The sequence below is a fragment of the Embiotoca jacksoni genome, unplaced genomic scaffold (genome assembly GCF_022577435.1).
Source record: "Embiotoca jacksoni isolate LCO1_2020_lvr unplaced genomic scaffold, fEmbJac1.0.p SCAF_11, whole genome shotgun sequence".
Taxonomy (NCBI): Eukaryota; Metazoa; Chordata; class Actinopteri; family Embiotocidae; genus Embiotoca; species Embiotoca jacksoni.
The window spans coordinates 6,823,083-6,846,411 of record NW_027185241.1 but is presented as its reverse complement, the minus strand read 5'-3'; the positions used below and the strand labels follow the sequence as shown (position 1 = coordinate 6,846,411).

At 41.9% G+C, this 23,329-nt stretch overlaps 1 protein-coding gene across 1 annotated transcript in view; it reads left to right on the top strand.

Annotated features, from left to right (window-relative positions):
- Positions 1-23,329, top strand: part of efna3b (ephrin-A3b) — a 60,160-nt gene that overhangs the window by 1,250 nt on the left and 35,581 nt on the right. The window lies entirely within an intron of this gene.

Sequence of the window (23,329 nt, the reverse complement as noted above, 5' to 3'; positions counted from 1 at the left end):
TCTGTCAGATGGCTTCAAACCATCTTCTCTCCATCAACGGTCAGACATATTTAGTTTGTTCCTCAGTCCACCACCAATCTCCGCTTCTAACAGTTTATTCAGTTACTTCCCTCTGTTTCTCTCTCATCTCCTCTACCTTTAGCCATATATGATGAAGGCACAGAGAGGAAAGGAAGCCTTCCTCTGTCTTTCAGGGCTCTTTCTCTCTGTCTTCTCCTCTATCTGGTTCAATTAGGACCACTTCTTCATCCTGACCCCATTGTGTTGTGTTGTTGCTGTGTCACTATTCAATCTCTCCTTCTTGCTCCCTCTCCAACTTGCTCTCTCCTTCTATCCCTCCCTAACCCCCTTTCTTGTTTACACTCAGTCCGTTGGCCTTTTTGTTATCCTCCTAATCCTTCGCTCTCCCGTCCCTATCTCGATTGAAGTGAAAAAGCTCTTTTTTTCCCGACCCCTCTCTCTTATTTTTATTTTTTTTAAAGCTGCCTTTTTAATACTGTCCTCTTGAGTCCATGGCTCTGCTACTGGATTCTTGAGGATGTAGCATCAGTCTGCAGCAACACACTCTAGGCTTATCTTTCTTGGTACAATTCTCAGAAAAATCTTCTGGTATGTTGAACCAGCCGTTTCTCAACACATCCTAATCTGTGCATCAACGTTTCATTTGGTTACGCTCACCTTTTTTTGTGCCTAAAACGCATCGACAAAATGTTGTTAATTTTCCAGCGAAAGTCATATTTTACAATGAATATTGGCGGATTTTCATCAAGTTGTGTGATTTATCGTGTTGGCAATTTCTCGATAAGGTCACAAAATAGCGCATCAGTCAATGTAAATTTTATGTCTTGGATGCACATAAGCGTGCAATGTCACACATTAACACATACCTTCCTTTTCATCCTCCATCTTGCAGTGAGTCCTGTCTTTGTGTGAGATATGTTTCGGATACCAGGTGTCCCTCAGAACATCTCAGCGTGTGGTATTTTACCTCTTCTGCAGAATTTACTGGGCTCCAAGATGAGCAGTCAGACATATAGCGACCCCGTCTCATGGCAGTGCTTATTAAAGTGGTAAAGAACGTGAAAGCTCAGAAAAAAATGCTGCTGTTTTTGCAGTAGGAGGATGAATGAGCCTGTCCCAAACACTAACTCTAGGCCAGTGATTTTAGTTTACAACATGAAATAAAACTATATCTCACAACAGAATTATTATAGATAAAGTAATAAAAGCAGAAAATATGATGTTATATACAATGCTGCAAACAATATTACCATTCCTAAAAGTCAGAAAATTATCTCCGCCCATTTTACAGAAGCTAATGCATGCACAGAAGCTGCTAATACATTTTAGCTGAAAATGTCATTGTCACTGTCCATGTGGAGGGTGCTTATTATTCAATTTCGATACTTTTCCCCCGCTATAATAAATGCTAATGAAATTCCACCTTTGGTTTTCATATCAGTGACAGAAGTTGATTTTGGTAAAACGTGGGGGAAAAAAGGCTCTAAGGCATGAAAGAAAGGGAAGACGTGAATCCACGGACCTCCGTACAATCAGCTCGGCGTAACATGAGCAGCGTTAGCCTTGGTAGTGTACTCTTCATTAAATAATTTGTCCGCTGATTTCTGTTGTACTTTTAGTGTTGTTTTTATTCCGACAAAGCAGAGGGAGAGCTAAAGCAGTCTGAATCAGCCTAACCTTTAACCCGACTGTCTAGGGCCTGAGTGCTGCCGAGCCCAGCGGTCTCTCTTCTCTCGCTCTCTCTGCACGTTCACTGCCAATACTGTTTTCATCCCAGTGGCAGAATGTTCTTAGCCCCTGCAGTGTAAGTCTTAGTGTATGTGTCTTTTATGAAAGACTGTGGTTAATTAAAGAACACACTGCCTCTCAGTGGACCTGCCTCATCCCTGATCTTCCCATCTCATCCTCCCTCTCTTTCTCTTCCTTACCGCACAGATACACAATGACAATGTATGAGCACTGAGTGGGGATAACTTTTTCAATTCAGCCTACTTAGTGAATTAGGAGACAAAGGGGGGCTATGGACAGTGGCACATAAAAGACAGATAACCTGTTTAATCTACTCTTTCAAACAGCATCGAACCATTTTCCGCCAGCACAGATCCTATTTCCAGCATTTATTTTAATCTCTGCACTCAACACCACAACATCCAACATTTGTAGGGCTGGCTGGCGTGTCTCTAGCCGTTGGCGATCGGCCTCCGTGGAGTTTCTCTAACTCACAGTGTAGTGTGGAGGTTTAGAAGGCCAATAATAAGCTGTAGTATAGCTGTCAGTTTGAGTGGTAAACACATTGTAAAGCCTCAGGACTCTGCAGTTTCTCAACCAGCGCCTGACCCCGAGCCACTCATCAACCACGAGAGACAGGCTGACACTGTTAACAAGAATTAACTACTTCACACGCACGTGTGCACAAACATGCACGCTTAACATTTGTACTTGTGCACATGCTAGCATGCCCACGTATATCCGTGACTGTGTGCGTACACATAAACGTCCACATTTCACTGTTGTGTACTTTTTATTTTTAACTTCCAAAAGACGGATCATTTCCCGCTTTTGCGCGTTGCACAAAGACTATTGCCACTGCACATCAGTCACTTGTCACTGATATCCCTGGGCATGAATGTGTGTGTAATGGTGTGCATTTGTGTGTGTGTGAGGCCCAGTGTATGTGTGTGTTTGCCCCGTTACAGATGTCTCTGTTCATTGATGGGTGACCAAAACAAAAACAAATCCATCAGTCCGTTAAATCACACATTATCTTCCACCACCTGGCAATTAACCACCGCTGTGAGTGTGAGCGTGTTGTGTGCGCGGGTGTGCGCGTGGGTATACATGTGTTTGTGTGTAATTCAATAACACAGCAGTTAACTGATTTGCATAATAGATATCTGATGATATCTCTTAATTTATCAGTTGTATATTCTGCGAGTGATTAGGTAGCGAACAAACACACCCGTAAACACCTCTCGACACTACGTTTGTGTGTGTTTCCGCGTGTGTGTGTTTATCAATGACACTGCCACCTCAACGCATGCCGCTGGAATGAAGCCAGCTGTCGCAAGCAGAATTTTCCCCTCATATGTATGCACACGCGTGCGTGTGGTAATCGATGCCGAGGTGCAACTTGTTTTATATTCATCCAGCTCGTCAGAGTTGCACAGAGACACGTCACGCAAGACGGGAGAGAAATAATGCAAGAATATGAGACGAGAGAGACAGTGAGAGAGAAATACAGTGGGAGTGGTTAGAGAAGAGAGGGAATCCGGACGAATACAGATGGATTTGGTGCTGAATTATAATAGAGCAGGGAGAATAGGGTCATCATAATAATGGTAATAATGCTCAGCTAGTGCCTCAATCCACACGCTGAGTTCTCACACACACACACACACACACACACGGTGTTGTAACACAGGCCCGGTTTATGCGTGTATTTGCATGAAAGAGAGGGGGGGAGGGGGGGCGACGAGAGGATTAAACAGGCCAATCAACAATCCAGTTGACAGCAACACAAACCTATCTGTCTCCCAGCCCCACTTAGGACCACAATATTTACATTTATGAATATCTGCACAAAGAAGGGAATTATTCACTCGCAATCATAAGACGCATGGGTCCATCTGTGTGTGTGTGTATGCGCGCGCGCGCGCGTGTGTCCGTGTGTGCGCAACCCATCAATCGTCCGCCACCACTCTGATGTGTGTTGGCGCGCGCACATGCAACAAAATCTCACACACGGGCTCAGTGATAATCATAACTGTTATAGCGTATAGACACAGTGATCAGACTATTCATTAGTAACGAATAATAAGGCCACAGAGTACGGGTGAATGGATTCTGGCTTGTGGGTGTGAAGGTGTGTATGCGTGGTGTGCAGACGCTCACACAGAGCCGTCATTAATTAAAAGCAATAGGGAACACCTGTGTGATGGATGACTGCTGTTTGCATAATAAGATCCAGTGGTCCTGTCTTTCCCGTGCTGTTGCGTGCGCGCTCTCTCTCTCTCTCTCTATATATATATATGTGTCCGTAGGAGTAAATCATTTTTTCTGATTGGACAGGTATTGTCTGGGAGGTGAGAGGAGAATTAAGGGACATGGATGAGAAAGGAGGGAAAGACATGAATTATTTTCTTGTTCTCTGTCTTTTCTTTCTCTTCGGGGATATGCTAGATTTCAGGCGCGTGCTCCCACCTCTCTGTTCTTCCCTCATCCTCCTTATTGTCTGATGGAAAAGCACTCTCGGGGTGGTGGTATTTTGGGAGCTGTATGGTTTAATGCGAATCATGTGAAAATCTTTTCTCTGTCAAATTAACTTGGACTAAATCTTTCCAGTGCGAGGAAATATGTTGCCTGGCTTTGAGGGCTTGTTTTTCTTCACCTCACCTCACCTCACCCACACTTTGTGTGTCTTTTCTTTCCTCCTCGACTTCTCCTCTCCTTTTTTACACTTTGAGGTTTTGACCAAAGCCGTCTCTCATGTATCATTCTCAAAACACGTCTTTTTGCAGATCTTATGAATTACACTCAGACATGAAACGCACATTGATCTTGAGAAAAAGACAAGCCTGAAATATCGAGCCCACCCTATTTTTCTGCATCTCGATTGGCTCTTTCATTTCCTCAAACGCTGTCGCGCTTACATGATCGACTAATCGGAACCATTGCTGTGAAAATGGAGTATTGATGTTAAGCGTTCCTGCTTGCTCATTCTTGAGTCAAACGTTAACTGGTCACTGTAATGGTTTGGATTCAAAGGAAGCCAGTTCTTAGGGATTTTACAGATGTAATTCTGCTTAGACTGAACTTTTATTAGAGTCACTGTGAGTCGGGCAATTCCGATCGAGCCTGACACAAAGTAAGGGTCTTATAGGTATAAATGCCTGGCCTAGGATTGGTATTGATCTAAGTGACTGCTGATTCCATGCTGGCGGCTCAGTGGTTAGCACAGATGCTTCACAGACTGTATTTTCAAGCCTTTCAGAGTCCTCGTTAGAAATCTCCCCCAAATGTTGACTAGGACTAAAAACACTCCTACATTAGAGCAGAATTAATTGTTCTCTTTTCGAATGAAACTTCCTACACAAACTCAGAAAGGAAAATACATTCTTGTTTTAAAAAGAAGCCATGCATTTTGGGACAATCAGAACTATAAAGTGAATTAATGTTGATTAATAGCTGTGGATTCAGATCAGTTCAGGTCACAGCTAGATGATCTTTATGCAGCAGGAAAAATAAAATAAAATATCATCATCACTAGTGCTTCAACTGGTGGAGAATTTATTTTTGGTAGTCATCCTCAAGGGAGGTGGAGGTGTAGCATGGTGGGCTGCAGTGAATTTGCAAGCTAAGAGAGCTGCACATAAATGTTGTGTTCTCAGTCAGTATTCAATTCCATCTGCATTTTTCACAAAACCTTTAACAGGAATAAATAATGAATATAAAAATACAAAGAAAAAATCTTTTGGGATTGGCCATCAAATTAAATTTAGTTTGACTTGTATGATGACCTACTTTTTTCTCTCTATAAGAACTTTTGTAAATGTTAATGTGCCTTGGTTGAATTAGCCCTGTTATGTGGGTGCAGCTTTTTTTTTTAATGCTAAAAGTCTGTTTTTGAGGTCTGGGCACATCATGCGTGTCATTTGGCCCAAACGTCAAGGATAATGCATGCAGAACCAATATGTGTTGATAATGTGATATGGATTTAGTTGGAATGTGTCTTCGTCAATGCCTGGATCAATGATTTTTGCAATTCATGACACTGACAAATCCCTGAAGACCACATATTTTCACAAAATCTTTTTTTTCCATCATGTCTCAGTTCAACACTGAACAATCAGTTAGTATAATCAATTACATGTCACATGTACATTCTGTATTTCTTTGTCTTTCGTGAAACTTGAACATCATGTTTGGACGGAGCGTTACATTCCAAATAAAACCAGACTCAATAAATTTGAATCACTGAGTCCAGTCAGGATCTCTGAATATCTTTGAGGGTTGTTATTTCAAATCATATTATCTGCATTTAATATGTATACATCTCCTGAGATGTGAATGCATGTTTATCATTGCATTTGCCACCCACTGGAAACGAATAGCTCAGAGCAGTGTTGCAGCTCAACTAAATCCGTAAGCTGGCAGGGTGACTTTCCTCCGTTATAAATGCTGATAAAATGGTTTCTATCTCTGTGCCTAAAAGGATGACCAAATATGCATCCCTCTGAGACTTTTCGGTCAGTTGGGACAGATTTCCTAATATGAGACTGCAGATACATTTGATTCCAGGTTTGGTTCCTGCGTAGCGATGCTTGGATATCCACGTCCTTGCAGCCATATGCCATATAACAGTTAAGACTGGACAGTCTAAATTACCTGAAGGTGCCACTGTATACTGTCTCAGAAGTGCTGTCTGGCCAGTCTGAAAGTGAGTTAAAGCTCCTCTCAGGTGTTTGGACAAGATGAGTATGGGTCGCCCAATTTAAAGCAACTTTCCAACAAACAACAATCTCACAGCCACACCTGGGTTCGGGCCAGGTGTGGCTGCACAGGTATGAAAACTGGGTGAGCTCAAAATGTGGTGCAAAATCTTTTCTCCACATGCCGACTTCCATCACTGTCCACACTCACTGCTTAACTGTTCTGTTCGTCTGTGTTGTCGTAACAGTGGAAATTAATAGAAAAAACAGCGGATTGCAGCCAAACTTGAAAGGTGAGAAAGAGCCGGGGACAGATATGAGTCGATAGACAGGCTCTCCCTTTACCTCTACTTAGTGCCTGATTTACGAGGATCTCAAATAAAGGGTACTAAATTTATTTTATGTTTATTGCAAACGTTTGCACAATTATTTTGCACCCGTTTTGCAGGTGATTTACTGAGAGTAATTGCATCTTTGATATCAGGTGCAAATTGCTCTATCCAAATGAGGTGTTCGAGTGTGTTCAAGTGTTTCCAGCCGTTCTAACAGAACGACTGCCAAAGCAAAAGGAAATCTGATCCCATTGGAATTAATAAATATAAATATAACAAGAACAAAACGCTATAGAGGAGATTATCAATGAGGAAGTCAATGCCGTGGGAATAACAAAAAGATCAATAGATTAAATTATGAGAAGATGGCAAGATATTAGGCGGAAAAAAAAAAAATCGATTTATAAAAACGTCGGGAAAATAAAACAGGAGGAACGGTGGATGATGCCTCTTGACAAACACTGAGCAGCAGGTGCAGCTCTTTCTGTGATGAGTAGGTGAATTAGTTTAATTCGGTGCCTCCCGAGTGTTGGGGAACCTTATGAAGCCTATTGCCTACCTGTGAATTCTGCTGGACATTGCCTTCAGGACCTGGGACAGCAGAGCTGAATAACGGGACTGGGTGGGATATCCAAGCAGCGATACGCTGGAATGACCCAGAGGCAGGAAAATGCTTTTAATTGCTAGTATTACGTGGCTCCTCCTTGTTGTTGGTTGTCAATCATCATTCAGTTCATTCAATAACTTGCAAATGTCATCGCTGAACAGCCGATATGTGTAAATAATTTAATCTCAAAAGTTTTCACATGGGTGTAAAACTACGTACTCTGCGTATTATTTAGTTTCCCGTTCGTCTCCTTCTCACCACAATAAGAGCAGCCATCTCTCCTGATGTGCGCATCTCATTAATACGTGCCTTTCAGTCCTACTAAAATATCACTTCTCCTATTTCTACTTTCAGGGATAGTAAATATCATTGCGGGTGCTAAACGTATGCATTTGCATTTGGTGCATGTGGTGTGAAGTTTGCACGTGATTTTACACAAGCAAACGTTTAGTAAATCAGACCCTTACTGTTTTTATATCACAATGGTTCTGCTGTGGTCCTCAACAAAGGAAGACGGGTATTACAAGAAGAACACAACAATAATACAGTCATATTTTTTATAGGCTATCAATGAATGTAGTGTTCCAAAGACTACTTCCACATGAACTCTTCTTATGTCCTCTAGCTTCTCTTCGACCTGTATAAATAAATACAAAATGTCAAGCTTGACATGGTTCATGTGGCAGTGACTTTCAGTTGTTGTAATAATTCCATCTTTCCACCGCTGACCCATTTAACTATGATTGAGCAGGTATGGATGATTGTCCTTAAACAGATTACACATCTCACCATTGTGGGACCATGGCGGTGTATTTTTTTTTTTTTTATCTCAGCAGCTTAAGAACAGGGACCCATGTCACAATGAGGTGATATGATTGCATAAGGACACACATGCATTCACACATATCATTATTTCCCATGTTTCTCTGTTGCTGATTTCAAAGTGTTTGGGGGTCTGTGTGCACTGCTTTGCATAACCTGGAGGTCATCTCAGGACACTGTCGAGATGAGTAATGTATCGGCATAGAAAGGAAATGAAGAGCTCACGTTAAATAGTGGCAATACTAAACAGATTTTTAAAGAAGAGCTTGAAATGTAGTCTGCTGTGGATCTCAATGATACACTATATCCTTAGAAATCATGTTGAATAACAAGAAGAGCTGTGTCAGAGTCTTGCCGCGTTTGTTGCGCTCTCAGTTAAAATGGTGCCGTCTGAGGCGGATGAGTTGCCTTTTTTCTTGACAGCCAAATTGCCATCTTCCCTTGTTATCTGTAGATTTTAGACAAAGTATGGGGCGAAACAAGAATTTATCTTTCCCACCCATGTGTTAAATTTGAGCAAATTGTCCACAGAGAACAAATCCCACACCAATGGGCTTGAGGCGGCACACAAAAACACTCACGCATACACAGACACTTAATGTTCTTGTTGATATTAACATTATTCTCTGAGCCGATGCCTAAGCTCCAACAGTGTAATCAGGTGCTGATAACAAGTCTGTGATGTTTACAAGCTGTTTCAAAGCGCTTTATATATTGTGTGTGTGTGTGTGTGTGTGTGTGTGTGTGTGTGTGTGTGTGTGTGTGTGTGCGTGTGTGCGTGTGTGTGCGCGCACGCGCGCGCGTGGGAGTGGGAGTATTGTCTATGTGATGTCTACTCTATTCCCCGCCTGTGCTCTTGGGACTTTGGGGGGGGTACTAATAATGACTGTCAGTGCTTGTACTGACACACACAGACACGCATGCACACACCAGATGCGCATATGGTGTGTTTGTGACACGGCTAATGACCGCGGCGTAGTGGCAGTCTGAGTCCATATGCTGAGCCTGATCACAGCAGAGCAGAGTGGTCTAGTATTAATAAACTCAACCGACACCGCAATTAGTAAACCTCTACAATAAAGACAAAACAGTCGCACGTGAAAATGCAGCTGTTTTCATCAAACTCACACACACCAGGAGTCAACTGTCTCCAGCCAGGACAGGACAGAGGAGCAGCAGGGGGCAGAGCCACTGCATTGACAGGAAATCTGTCTATTGTCACTGCTCGCTGGGCAGAAATGATGGTTACTGTTGAGCCTCGATTATGAATATTGTTATCGGATCATCAAGACGTAAACAACATCGGGTACGAATTGTGGGTGTACAGGAAATGTTGACAGGTTTTCATCCGTTTCATTCTGGTGGTAGCTTCTCTGTTACAGGTTTTCATGAGGAACAATTATGGAGAGATTTGAGCAGGTCTTGATTGTAAAGGTTTGATTTAGCAGCCAGAGGGGGGAAAAAAGTCAAGGCAGAGTCCTCTCTTCAGCAAACGGCAGAGGACACAGAATTATGCTTATTCCATCCACAGAGTGAGCGCAGCAGAGAGGGAGAGAGTCTTTAATTGAGGTTTTATCCATTTAAGCTGTCACTAAGAGGCCAACTCTGAAACCTTTTAACCACTCTCCGCTCAGTAATGACACAAATCAGAGAGGAAATGTGTTTGTGTCTGAGCTTCGCTGTGATTGTGTGCGGTCGCGTGTGTTCGTGCGCGTTAGCGTTTGTGAAGCAGGAGGGTAATTATGCGGAAATTGGGAAATGGCTAAGTGAATTATGACCTTGTTTCAGCAGAAGGCTTTAATCAGTCCCAGACAGGCCAGGCCAGAGAGGGAGGCAGAAATGTTCACAGCACAAGCACTCTCCTCATGGCAACGGCAACTGGTCGGTAAAACTGTCAGCCAGCCAGTCTGATGTATCAGTGGAAACCAGTCAGTCAACCAGGGTCTCAAACAGTAACTGTCATGTCCCAAAACCATTAGCAGAAAATTCCAGTATTAAGACCAGTCTGAAGTGATTTTGTAATTTTGTCGTGTATTTTTTGTTAAGGTTTTCTTCACTTTTTTATTGAGTGTGTAAAGTGAATGGCCACATGTGTAGGGTTGGGCAGTGATTGGGGACGTAACAAATAAATATTTTCATTATGAGTATCATGTAATAGCTTGGTCTATAAAATGTCTTAAAATGGTGAAAAAACACAGAGCCTAATTCCCAAAGGCAAAATAATTAATTTTTTTATTTTTTAAATTACCAAAAGAAATGATTATACTGCCACAATAGTATCCCATTATATCTGTTGATTGATTAGTTAACTAATGCTTTCAGCCTTTGCAATAATTGACTGGTGGAACCATGTTGTAACAATTAGATAAGTAGTGCTGCAACTAAATATTTTTTACATGACTAATTAATCTACTGATAATTTTTTGAAGACACTTGTTTGCCAAAAACAAGAAAACTAGTAAATGCTCAAAATTGATGGTCTGCAAACAGAATTCAAATTTTTGGCAAATTAATAAATTTCTTAGAATATATTGCTGATTTTTTTCCCCTCATATTTTTTCAGCTCTGAAGTTCATGTGTTGCTATTTTTTTAACCAAATTCTGCTGCCTGAATTAATCAGCATTTTGCAAATTTCAATGAAAAAACTAACAACCTGAGTGTTGTCTGATGTAATGCATACATGCCCTGAATATTACTTAAATTATTTTCTATATCCTTTAATGGAGTGCTCTGTTGCTTGGGTTAAAAAATTGTGTTTGAGCCTACTGAGAATTGTCAGCAGCTTTTGTCCTGATCTTGAATAAAGTGCAAAAAAGTCCAACTTATGTCTAAAGCTGCGGACCAATGTGGTTTATTCACACGGAGAGAGAAGTTGCAAATTGTTGGGTTCAGTGTGAGAGAAGCTACAATTTGTCTTATGCTTTTGTGTAAGTGTGCAAATAGTCTCACAATTTAGTTTCACCTGATCAGTCTTGAAATGACTATTAGATATAAACAAATAAATATGCAGCCCAAAGGACTCATGAAAAATGCAACTTATCCTGCCATGTATCCTCTGCCAAGCACGGCCTGTTGCTGTCCTCGGTTGTGCATTTTGGTCTCAAACTGGTCAGTTTGGCTGTGGAATCATGCTAAATTTAACTTTGTTCCAGCACAGTTCCACCTTTAATGCTGGTGTTGCTTACGTGTGGGTGAAGAATGTGTGTGCTTGCTCATGTATGAATAGCTCTTGCTGCTCAGATGTGTGAAGGGTCAGCAGCACCGCTGTGTGTCAATGTGTCTCAGAGAGCCTCTGTTGCTTCTGGTCTGGCTGTCTATTTCTGCCTTTGTTGGATCTATGGCGTCCCAGAGACACTGCTCTCTTCTTCTGGATGTCTCAGCCTGCTCTTCCTCTCTCTATCGCCGTGTATCTGCTGCTCTGCCCTCCTCTCCCTCCCCGTGCCTCTTCCTCGCTCCTGTTGGCTTGGCCTCTTGGCATCACTTCCTCTTCTCCCCCTCACTGTCCTCCTCTGCATCATCTACTACTCTCAAGTCTCTCTTCAGATCAGACAATGAGCTCTCAGTGTGCGTGAGTGTGTGTGTATTTCCTGCACAATTGTTACTGCTTCTTTTTGAGGGATTCCTGATCTTGTCTTCACATCTTGGCCAGTCTGTGCCGGTGTGCTGAATGCCAATATAACGCTGCAGCCCTTCACCGGTTTTTAAGGGATTTGTATATCTGTGTGTGATTTAGTGCTGAAACAGTCAATCCACAGCAATGAATCCACAATTATTTTTGGTAATCAGTTCAGCGTTTTAAATATATTGCCCTCTATTCATTGGTTCATTAAAGCTTCTCTTATGTGAGGACTTTCTGTTCCTCTGTGTTTTGTTGTATGTCGAATTATTAAGTTTTGGACACAACAAGAAATTTGATCTTTGTCTGTGGGAAATTAGGAAGTGTTCTTTCACTAAACAATTAATCAGTAGATTGAAAATTATGATACAATCTACGTAGAGATTGTGCTCCAAGTAACTCATTACAGCACACAGTTACATATTAAAGTTTAGTAACTTCTGGCGGTCGTATAAAAACAATTACCTGGTGTCCCGAACCAGTAATCCAGTTTAAATGGGGTCTACAAAGTGAGATTTTCCTTGATCAGAGGAGGTGGGTTAGATGAATGGATGGTGGATGGTTCGATACAACAGCGGCCTTGTTGAAGAGCGGTGTTTGCTTCACATTTTAAACCACAAGTTAATATTTTTAAAACCATATTTACTGTTGCCACGATGATAAAGGTTGTGTAACTTTAAGGAAGGAGTAACTGTAAGGCACAGCACTGTTCAGGTCCAGTCCATTATCTTCCCCTAACCAAGTGTTTTTTGTGCATAAACTCAACCAGAGGGCTAATACGAAAAACTCCTGTGGGTTGAATTTGAAGGTTGGAGGATGTGTTGTTAAAATAATCATTTGAATTATTGATTAGTCAATCGACAAAAATGTGCAAATTTCCCTGTGTTTTATATTCGGTAATTTAAAATGGAATATCTTTGGAATTTGGGTAGCTGGACACACAAAGACCTATTTAAAGGAATCACCTTGGGCTCAAGGAAATTGAAATGTGATGGGAACACATGAATTATTGAGAGATTTACTGATAATGAGAATCATAATTTGCAGCCTTAAATTGTAATTTTACAGTATGTTGGACATCACAGTCTTATCGGCTAAATTTCAAGTCTAACCGTTTCAGTGTTCAGGATTTTCCTGTACAATGATGGTACATCTCTCGATGCAAATTTTTAGTGTGCAAGAGCTGTGTGTACATTGTTAACTGCTGAAAATTGTATTGAGAAACCATCTATGTAGATATCATAACCAAATGGAAATGTCTGTCCATGCGCTCCATCACAGCTGTACAAATCCATGAATTCCATTAAGCAGTCCCAGTCATTGATTTGCCACATTGCCTACAATGGAAATTGATGAATTTCTATTCACTCACTGTATATAGTATCTGTTCATCCAACATTATCTGAGCTATGTGTGTGTGTGTGTGTGTGTGTGTGTGTGTGTGTGTGTGGGGGGGGGGGTCTGTTTCTGTGTGGGTGCGTGCGTGCGTGAGTGCGTGATTCATGAATATCCCCATACTTTTGACCTTTAGTGTGCATTTTGGATATATTTTTTTAGTTCACATGCATTTATAGGAGGGACAGCTGCGTCTCTGTGTGTACATGTTTGTACCGTGAGCAGAGTCAATGGATGTCAGTGGTGGGAGATAGAACGAGGATGGCTGAGAGCTAGCGATGCTGGCTGGCCTCAGTGCTAACACCCACGCTGTCTGTAGGCTCTACGCTCAGCTCCTACGCATTGAGGTGCAGGAATGTGTTAGTGCCGCAGTAGTAAGACTGCATATGAATGAGTGTTTATAATCTCTCTCAGCCAAGTTCTGCGTCCTCTTTGACTGTCTTGTTTTTGATGAAAGCGGGAAGTTCAGGACGGCTGCTGGAGTTGGATACATATACCGTCTTTATTTCACTTCTATGATCGGGAGGGAGAAAGAGAGTCGTGTATGGGGTGGTGTGGGGATGGTGGGGTGTATGGAGGATGTGGGGGTTGCAGGGTTGTTGTAATGAATGTACTGCAGTTAAAAAGAATTCTGTGTCACTTCCCGGGAGAGAGAGAAATAAAGGTGGTGGAGAGGGAGATGGCAATGTGGGAGGAGATGTGAAATAGGATGTGTTGTGTTGATGGAGCAGAGTTCTTCGCAGCCAGGCGAACTCTCCTCCCATTCTAGTATATATGTGTGTGTGTGTGTGTGCATGACTCTGTGGGTGTGTTTGTGTGGTGGTGAGGTGCAGAAAGAAAGCAAGAAAGAAGGCATGTGAATGCCCCACAGCCTACAAGCATACCACCCACACACATTACCCACATGTATTAGACCCATACATATGCATGCTTCTCACTTTCCTCCCTCTCCTACCTCTCTTCCCATTTCCCCCCTCTGCTTTCTCACCTCCATACATTCACATGCACACATATTCACTTATATGTGCAGGGAAATCTCGTTTCATGGGACAATCGCTGTCATTACCTCCCACAGATTCTTCAAAGGACGACATTGTTATTTTCTCCGAGCCCTGATCAAATAAAATGGAGCAAGAAGAGAACACTCGCCTCAACACACAAACATACAGAAAAACACACAGCATGCTGTCCTGTTTGCTAAATTTTGATTGAATAAAACAATGATGACACCTATACGCCCACCCGCTCTGTGTGTTGTAAATTATTGCTCACAGTGTTTTTCCCCCCGAGGTGAGCAGTAAATTCCAGCATATGTGTTGCATCACGCGTTGCTATTTTTTACACTATCAATTCAGATAATCAAAGTCTCCATGTCACCCTTCTCTTAGAGAGCTGAGGACATGCGAGAGGATAGTAAGAGAAACCAGTTTAACTCTGCATATCTGCCATATCTGTTGGCCTCTGTTGCTTCTAAAAAAAAAAAAAAAAAAAAAAAAAAAAAAAAAGACAGAGAGAGCTCACAACAAGAAAGACCAGACAGAAAAAAAAAAAAAAAAAAAATCATTGATGGAGGGCAAAAAGGAAGGAGGGGAGGGCACCGAAGAATAGAGAAAGGAGGGCCCGGCAGAACAGTACTGCCAAAACCGAGGTCAATTGTGATGAAAATGGCTGTTCACATGACCACAATAGCGACTGAGTGACAGCACTAAAGCAGCATGGACGGGCTTATCCTGATCACTCAGGGCCTTGACTGGGGAAATCACAATGCCCTGGAGATCTGTCCTTTTTGGGCTTGGAGGATCACAGCGCACCCACGGTCCCAAGCTTTGGCCCTGAAACGTCCCTGACATTACCATATCAATGCTGCCCCGGCTATTCCGCCAAGGAGCAGGGCGGCTAGCGATAGAGCCTCCCGGTTAGCATTGCCCTGTGCCTTCACAAGGCTATTCAGCGGGGTGTCAATGCTAACTCAATACCATGCGTGAATGGGAAGAAGTGTAAGCTCACTCCTGTAGCGTGAACCCATGTCTGTGGAGCATTCAGGGCGGTGTTGGTGTGTCTGAGTCTCAGCGCCTCTTTTTCTTGCTTTATCTCTCTTCTCCGATCCATTTTTATACATTTTAGATTACTTTTATACACGTTCCAGGGATGAGTATCAAATCTTAATGCTTTATGTTGCCAAATTAAATTAGTACCTAATATTTAGGACGTCCAAAAGCTGGTAGCCAATGGTGGCTCATTTCAGATCACAGTTTCTAATTTGAATCATTTTTGGGCAGTTTAAGACGAGATTGTAATAATTAAAAAAAAAAAAAGAAGAAAAAAAAAGAAGTATCTCCTCAAAGCAAAATGATAAATTTGAACATTCACAATCCAATTTCAACTCTGCATGTGACTTGTGCTGTGACTAAAAGTTCCAGTACAGCAACTGAATGTTTCTCATGGTGAGATTATCTTCCTGGCTGCTATTTCCAAGCCAAGAAGAAACTTTGTTGCTCGTTTTTTTGGCAACATGGACAGAGAGTACCAAAAATTCCTCCTAGACTGGTTTGCTACAGCTCTCATTCAGTCTCTGTGTAAAGTCTTTTATAAGTTCTTCATAACTATTCATCCATTTCAAATGAGTCATTTACTGAAATTATTTGTATCTGTAAAATTAATAGTGTTGTAGCGAGTGATGTCATGGTTCTAGGAAAAATTCACAGCAGCCACTATCCAATCAAAAGCTATTAACACTTAAACAGGAAGTTACTATTTGTAGTATATGTTTAACTTTTTTGGTAACAACTAATCTCTATGTGCAAACGTATTGTTTTTATTACTGATGCATAAAGTTTGAACTTGTTGTAAGCATCTCCTCTGATCAAGATGAGGTTTAAATGCAACAGAACAGCTCCTGTATGGACTTTTAAACAAATGCGTATTGTTTACATATCAGTTTTTAGGGAACATAGCTGCACTATTATTGATCCTCAACAACCTCATACAGTTTGTCTAAAACAGCACAGTTGAGCAGAGTGTGAAGAACAGGAGGGGGAGAGACCAGGTTACCGCCTCCCTGTAGGGTGTGAGGATATCATATCATATGACACACGGAGTATATGGCCTTTTATATCATTAAAATGGCATTAGAGATAATAATCAGTAAAGAGTACAAGCTACAATGTAGTGTTAACCTGATTATTATGCAACAGGGAGGAAATGGATGATCTCAAGACGAAGGGCTGGTTTTCAAATGATGCAGAAGGGATCGAGAATGAGATCATGAGAGGGGAAGAAAGGAAGGAAGGAGAAAATCGATGAAAGTAAAGTAGAGGATGGGAAACTAAAAGGGCAATGAAGAGAGGAAGATGACGAGGACAGGTGAGATATTGGTCGTAGACTTCTTGCTTTGTCATTGGAAATCAGAGCCATCGGGCAGGACACTGTTTGATTTGCTGTTCTTGTTTTAATCTGTCAGTCAACACCTCCATAGACACACACACACACACACACACACACACACACACACACACACACACACACACACACACACACACACTCGGAGATCGCCTCCAGTCTGTCACTGAATATCGGCAGAGAGCTGAGAGGTTATCATGCGTCGTCAGGTGCCAGACCGACTCTTGGTAGCAGGTTTGTCATTTGTAATTAGAGAGCAAAGGAGAGCTGGCTTGTTTTTTTCTTGCCTCTCTCTCCTTTTCTCTGGCTGAAGGCTGTCTGAGTATCGACAGACAAGTGATGGGGCATACACACACACACTCATACACACACACACACACACACACACACACACACACACACACACACACACACACACACACACACACACACACACACACACACTCACAAATACATGCACTGACACACATTTGATGGGCCAAGTTTGATTCCATTAAGTGGAGTTTGTCAGTTAGTCAGTGAAGTGTTGGACTGAATGCTGATGGCCAGACAGCTAAACAGGATCTGAGGCAGCCTGCTCAGACACTCACAACACAGAGGGTGACTGAACAGTGGCAGGCCTAACTATGACTATTTTATGTCAGTCACACACACACACACACACACACACACACACACACACACACACACACACACCGCCTATCTGGTGTTGTATGGCTATGTGGTCACGGTCCATGCAGCTCTGAGTTCTGGTCACGGTTAAAAAGGCTTCCTTCTGGAGAGGAGGGGGAGAAGAGTCTTAAGACGGAGAAGGAGATTGGGAGGAGTGGGTGGAATAAGAGGAGCGGGAGATAATAGGAGAGGGCTAACAGTGGGGGTGGAGGGCTGGGATGGACCAAAGAGGGAGTGAAAAGGGGAAGATAGAGGCTGAAGGTGGGTTTTCTGAGTATGAATGCCTGCGTGCCTCCATTCCTGTGCCATTGATGTATTCTAATGCTAAGTGTGTAATGCTGGGCCTCCACTGGTCTCTGGGAGAGACGAGCCTTTGATAGGCACAACCAAGCTCTGGGACAGATCCCTCGCATACCATTCATATGCATATCTCCGTGTGTGTGTGTGTGTGTGTGTGTGTGTGTGTGTGTGTGTGTGTGTGTGTGTGTGTGCATGCATGTACAAACTGTTTTGTTTTTTTACAGCCATTTAAGTGACTGTTTTTTAGGCATTTGTGCCAGTGGTAGATTGGTCTAATTTCCATATCAATGTGAGCATGTTTTAGGCTGTTTTGAGCATCGCGCACACTAATCCTAAATTAGCCCCCAGGACCATGCTGGTGGATGTTTTTATGATCTGGCATCCTATGAGTGTGTGTGTGTGTGTGTGTGTGTGTGTGTGTGCGTGCGTGCGTGCGTGTGTGTGTGAGTGTGAGTGTGAATTTTACACGGAGAGAGCATTTGAACTTGCACGGTTTCTTGTGTGGCCGCGGTGTAGCAGACCACATCTGATCATGTAATTGGTCCATCTGCAGAAGAGGGCAAAGTGCAGAATCTCAGAGCCGACTGTGTCTCACCAGCCTGTCCGGGAGGTATTTGTGTGTATGTGTGCAACATGATGCTTGTGTGCCCCTATAAGCTGCGTTGTGTGTGCGCGAAGAGATGGTGCGTCGTTTGTGTGGATTGCTTTGTTTGCCGTGTGTTCCGGTCCCCAACTGATTATAGCATGAAATTCCTCACACATTGTGCAGCAGTGGGGAGTCTCACGTGTGGACAAACGCGCACAAACAAGTGCACACGCACTATAGGAGACCAAAGCGAGAAATCAGAGAGGCCTGTTAATGACTGTCGGGGACAGAAAGGGTGAAGGACTGTGGTGGTGTCAAGGCTTTGTGACGGATGCTGGTTGTAAAATGCCTTGCTCACAGGTTTATTGTTATGAAAAAAAGTAACGATCAGATTCGGCAAGATTGATGCCATTCCTCTTTTCTTTCTCCGTTTTTCACACACACGCACTAGCGCCCACACACACACACACACACACACACACACACACACACACACACAACACACACACACAAACACTGCTTGGGTCCTAATCCCCATTCTGAGCCCTGAAGGGTTTCTCCCATCGGTGACCCTTCTTCCTCTTGAGCACTTTGGTTTATTTCCCCTCCTCCACCTTCCTACTTGGATTTGTTCTTCCACTTCAACCTCCTCTCACCTGCATACTTCACGGACTTCTGTGTATTTATCTGCGTGCACGCTCCCCGTGCGTGTGCGCATATATGTGCTTTTGCTAGAGATACGGGGGGAAGGAGTGTGTCAAAGAGGGCTCGCCTTTATACTTTCATTGCCTCTCTTTCTGCTCCAGAATATGATGGATGTTTCAAAACAGAGCGAAACCTGAATATCAGTGCCATCCACTGATGTTGCTTTCACCTCCAAGTGTGTATATGTGTGTGTATGTGTGTATATGTGTGTGTATGTGTGCTTAGAGGCACTAGGGGTTATTTGATCTCATTGTGTTGTTGGTGAGGAGGCTGCTCTCTTGCTTTATGACCAGCGCTGTAGGGAGATATTCAGCTTCACCTGCCTCTCCTCAACAATCCATCATCTCTCTCTCTCTCAGCAAACGCACTCCACTCATCTTATTACTTCCTCTTCCACTCTCAGAAACATTTAAGACTTTCTCCCGCTAGCTTGCATTTACACGCGGCGTAATGTATGCACATATTCTCAGACTCTCTCCACAGTTTGTCTAAAAAGTTAAGAGAAATGAGAAAAACTGTCGGCGGGTTTTCACGTTGCGTATAAATGAGTGACAGTGAGTGTGTGTGTCTGTGTGTGTGTCATATTCTGATAATGTTTCTGCAAGTGATTATAAGCTGTTGCAGTGTGAAAGCAACGCAGCTCCTTCGTTAAGATGTTGAGTGTGTGGTAAAACGAACAAGGACGACGACTCAGCTAATGACTGTTTCTGCACACTTCATCAGATTGCTCGCCTGCAATATTGCCTCATATCACTCTCTGGCACCATTGGCGCTTAATAGTGCGTGTACGTTTAATAGTGTGTGCGTGTGTGTGCGTGTGTGTGCGTGTGTGTGTGTGTGTGCGTGTGTGTGTGTGTGTCTGATCACGACGTATATTGCTTTGTAGAGCCATTACAGTTTAATAGGCATAGTAGAATGCGCGGTGCGTTAATGCTTCGGCAACATGAAGTAATGACACAATAAAACAATTAAATATGGTGGAGGAGAATTACTTTTCGAACAAGCCGCTCCTTGGAGCAATTTGAACTGAGACGGAATAAACAGAAAGTACAGATCAGGCTTATTAAGAGCTCTTTCTCTCTCTTTCTCTCTCTTCATTGGCTTAAAACTCTTAGCATGACCGTAAATCTGCTGATTCATAGACTGATGACCAAAAGAAAAATTCTCCTTGAAATTAGATTTCTGAGTAATTATGTGCATGTTTACGTGAGTGTGCTCTCACAGGAGGTGAATCTTTACTCTAGAACATATTACAGTTTTCAGATTTAGTGCCATTTCCATAATAAATCAGTCTGATTATTTTTAGATGAATAGTTCAGTCCATGAGATGTCAGAAAGTGGTAAAAAATGGCCTTACAATTAATGAGAGCCCAATGTAACAACATCTAGCCGTTTTTTTAATATGAGAAGTCCAAAATCCAAAGATATGCAAATGGCTGTACCTAGATATTTTTGTGACTAATTGTCGTAATTCAGTAATATTTCAGCAGTTGTTGTATAACATTGTACGTTTTACACACAAAAAAGACTGTTATTGTCTTTGGGTTCTCTCTGTGTGGAGCATACAAGTTCTCCCATTTTCTGCACGGGCTCTTGTTTTTGTTCCAGCAGTCCACAATCATGTGTTGTACAAAGTGGACACTTGAAGTTGTCAAGGGGAGCATCCTGTACGGGGTGTACCGCTCATTCCTCCCAATTCCTACTAAGATAGACCGACCACCCCACATTGGATAAGCGTAACAGAATGCATAAATGAAACTGTTCACCTCCAAAAACCGACCCCATACTGTGGATCTGTTGAGCGAGCAGCTTATAACGACCCACAGTTATCTATTTAAGTTGAGCGACCGCTCACTGTTGTATAAATAACCACAATCTGGTGTTGCGATGAAGGACGCACTTCAGATGACGTCCATATAATGTGAGGTTTCCTTGTTCGGAAAAGGCTGGTTGGGTGGATGGTATAGTACAATTGCTTCCCGTTTCCAGCTACAAGTCAGAACAGTTTTTGTAAACCCGTGTTTACTGTTACCATGAGGATGATGATTGCATAACTTAAAGGAATTAGTAACTTGAAAGCCCAACACGGTTCAAGTAATCATTTCAACCCAAACCATTTATCTTTCCCTAATCCTAAACAAGTGGGTTTTTGTGCCTGAGTTTAACAATGGGTGCTAATTTAGGAATCAGTACTGTGGCTTGAATTTAAAAGTAGGAACAAACAACCTACAGTATATTAATGTGTTGGAGGACTTGTTGGGATAGGTTGTTATTTTTTTCCCCTTTACATTTTCTATAGTTTCAGCTTGTTAATGTGTCCTTGTTCTCCACGTCACTGAAGAAAGTTCTTTATGACTGTGGCTGGAAGTTTGGTCCTATTGTCAAACTTCAGGATCAATTTAGAACCGCTCGAATGCCTCTCTAATGGATGGATAAAAATGGAAACCTCTAAAGTGCTGAAGACTTTATAGCAGCACCATAAATTTCAAGGTGCTGAGCCAAACAAATTCATGAAACAAACAGTAATTTCGCTGTGTGTGGTAATACTGCTCCCTTTACAGCCGTCATGCATAATAGTGTCTAGGCTTATATGTGATTGGTGGAGTTTTACCTTTAAGAAACAGAAAACGTTGTAATATAATTTGGGCAAAGAACAAAGTAAAATAAGTTAGTTTGAAAGAAAGTGCATTAGTTTCTGTTTGTCTCATGGAATTGTACTTTTTTAAGCGGAGACTTGCCAAAAAGGCAGCCATGAGCTGTGTGTCTCTTTTACAGCCAGTCGGTAAGAAACAGTTAGTGTGTCTGTGTAAAATTAAATAATGAGATGCCTCGTTTACGAGGTTACACTAAATGACATCAGTGGTGTCTGGAGTTCATTTAAAAATGACCACAAATAAGCTTTTAGATCTTTTCCCAAAACACTGAGCACATAAACGAACTGAAGTAACCCAGTGAGGGTCAGACCTCCAACCATATTCAGTGTGGACGACAGTTATATGTGTGCAGCTGTGTTTAAATGCTGACTTGTTTATGTGTTGTTAAGTGTAGGAGTCAGTGTAACTGAAAATTCTGACTCACTGACCAAACTAAGAAACCACCGGGAAATTCTTAGGTGACTCGTCAATTTATATGTACTTTAATAGTCGCTCTCTTCTTCTTCTTCTTAGGCTTCTTCTTCTTTTTCTTCTCTGTCGTTCTCTGTTTTTGTCCTCTCTCTCGTGTGTCTTTATGTAATCGTTTACAGGGATCTGTTGAGAATTAGAGATCGAAAACCCATTTACAGAGGTTACCTACGTAAAGTCAGCCTATTTGTCTGCTGTGAAATCGAAACTTTAGCCAATGCAGCTCTCCTCCTTTCTTCCTGTCTTCTCCCAGCTTCTTAACTTGTCTCTCTCTCAGGTGGGTCACAGATCCACAATGGAGGAGTGATAAGAGGAGAGATAAGATGATTGGGAAGAAATGAGGGAATTTGTTAAAGCGAGAGGGATGGACAGAGAGGTCATTATTGAGGAATAAAGTGGAGTCAGAGTTTATGGTTGAAGCCACGTGATGAAGGATGGAGATCAACTTTTTTATTTATTTATTTTTTTGTTGTCGTTATTCCACACATAGCAAAGGAAGGACATTTTGTCCTGAAAATGTTTGACAGACGTAGTTAAGAACTGAAAATAGTTTTTACATGTAATCAAACAAAATTTGCATATTTAAACAATTACGTCCATTGTTCTGAAACATTTTATCAACTTGTCAGCGTAAAATATGGATTGAAATTTTTAGAGCTATACACACAATATTGTGCCTTTAAATATATTTCTCTGAAGGAACCTGCCAGTGATGACACAAAATAAAAATTCATAAATCTCAAACTACTGCTCAGTATGGAGTAAACTAATGAGAACTATTAGAGAAGTGAGTGAATAATCGAGGGAGGGATTTAGAATGAAGACGCAGTTTAAGTAAATCTCCCTATCAGGACTCAAATTGTTGAGTGATTGGCATGATTGTGAATAAGTTATATCAGATCATATTGAGCTAATGGTCCTGTAATAATTGTGTCTGCATCACTCACCTCTACAGCAGCCAGACAGCAACAGGAAGTAGCCAAGAGACTATTTTTTTCTGATTCACTGTGATTGCTTGTAAGCATGCGGAGCTGTTAATGTAAAACAGGTGTATTTATTGAAACATCTTTATATTCATGTTGTGAGATGATGCAAGAATATGAAATATTGTAATTTCAGTGCAGCTCTCAGTCAATCAACCCTAAACATTATTCTCGCCTTTAAAAAGTAGAATTTTTTACCCTTGTTAAAATTACTGCTTAATACTTGCTCAGTCTGACAACCAAGACAAGAAAATATGAAGGTTAGTCAGGTATGAAAGTCATTTTAGAGTCACGAGTTCCCTATACCTTTTAATCATGTCGTTCCATAACAAATTTTCAA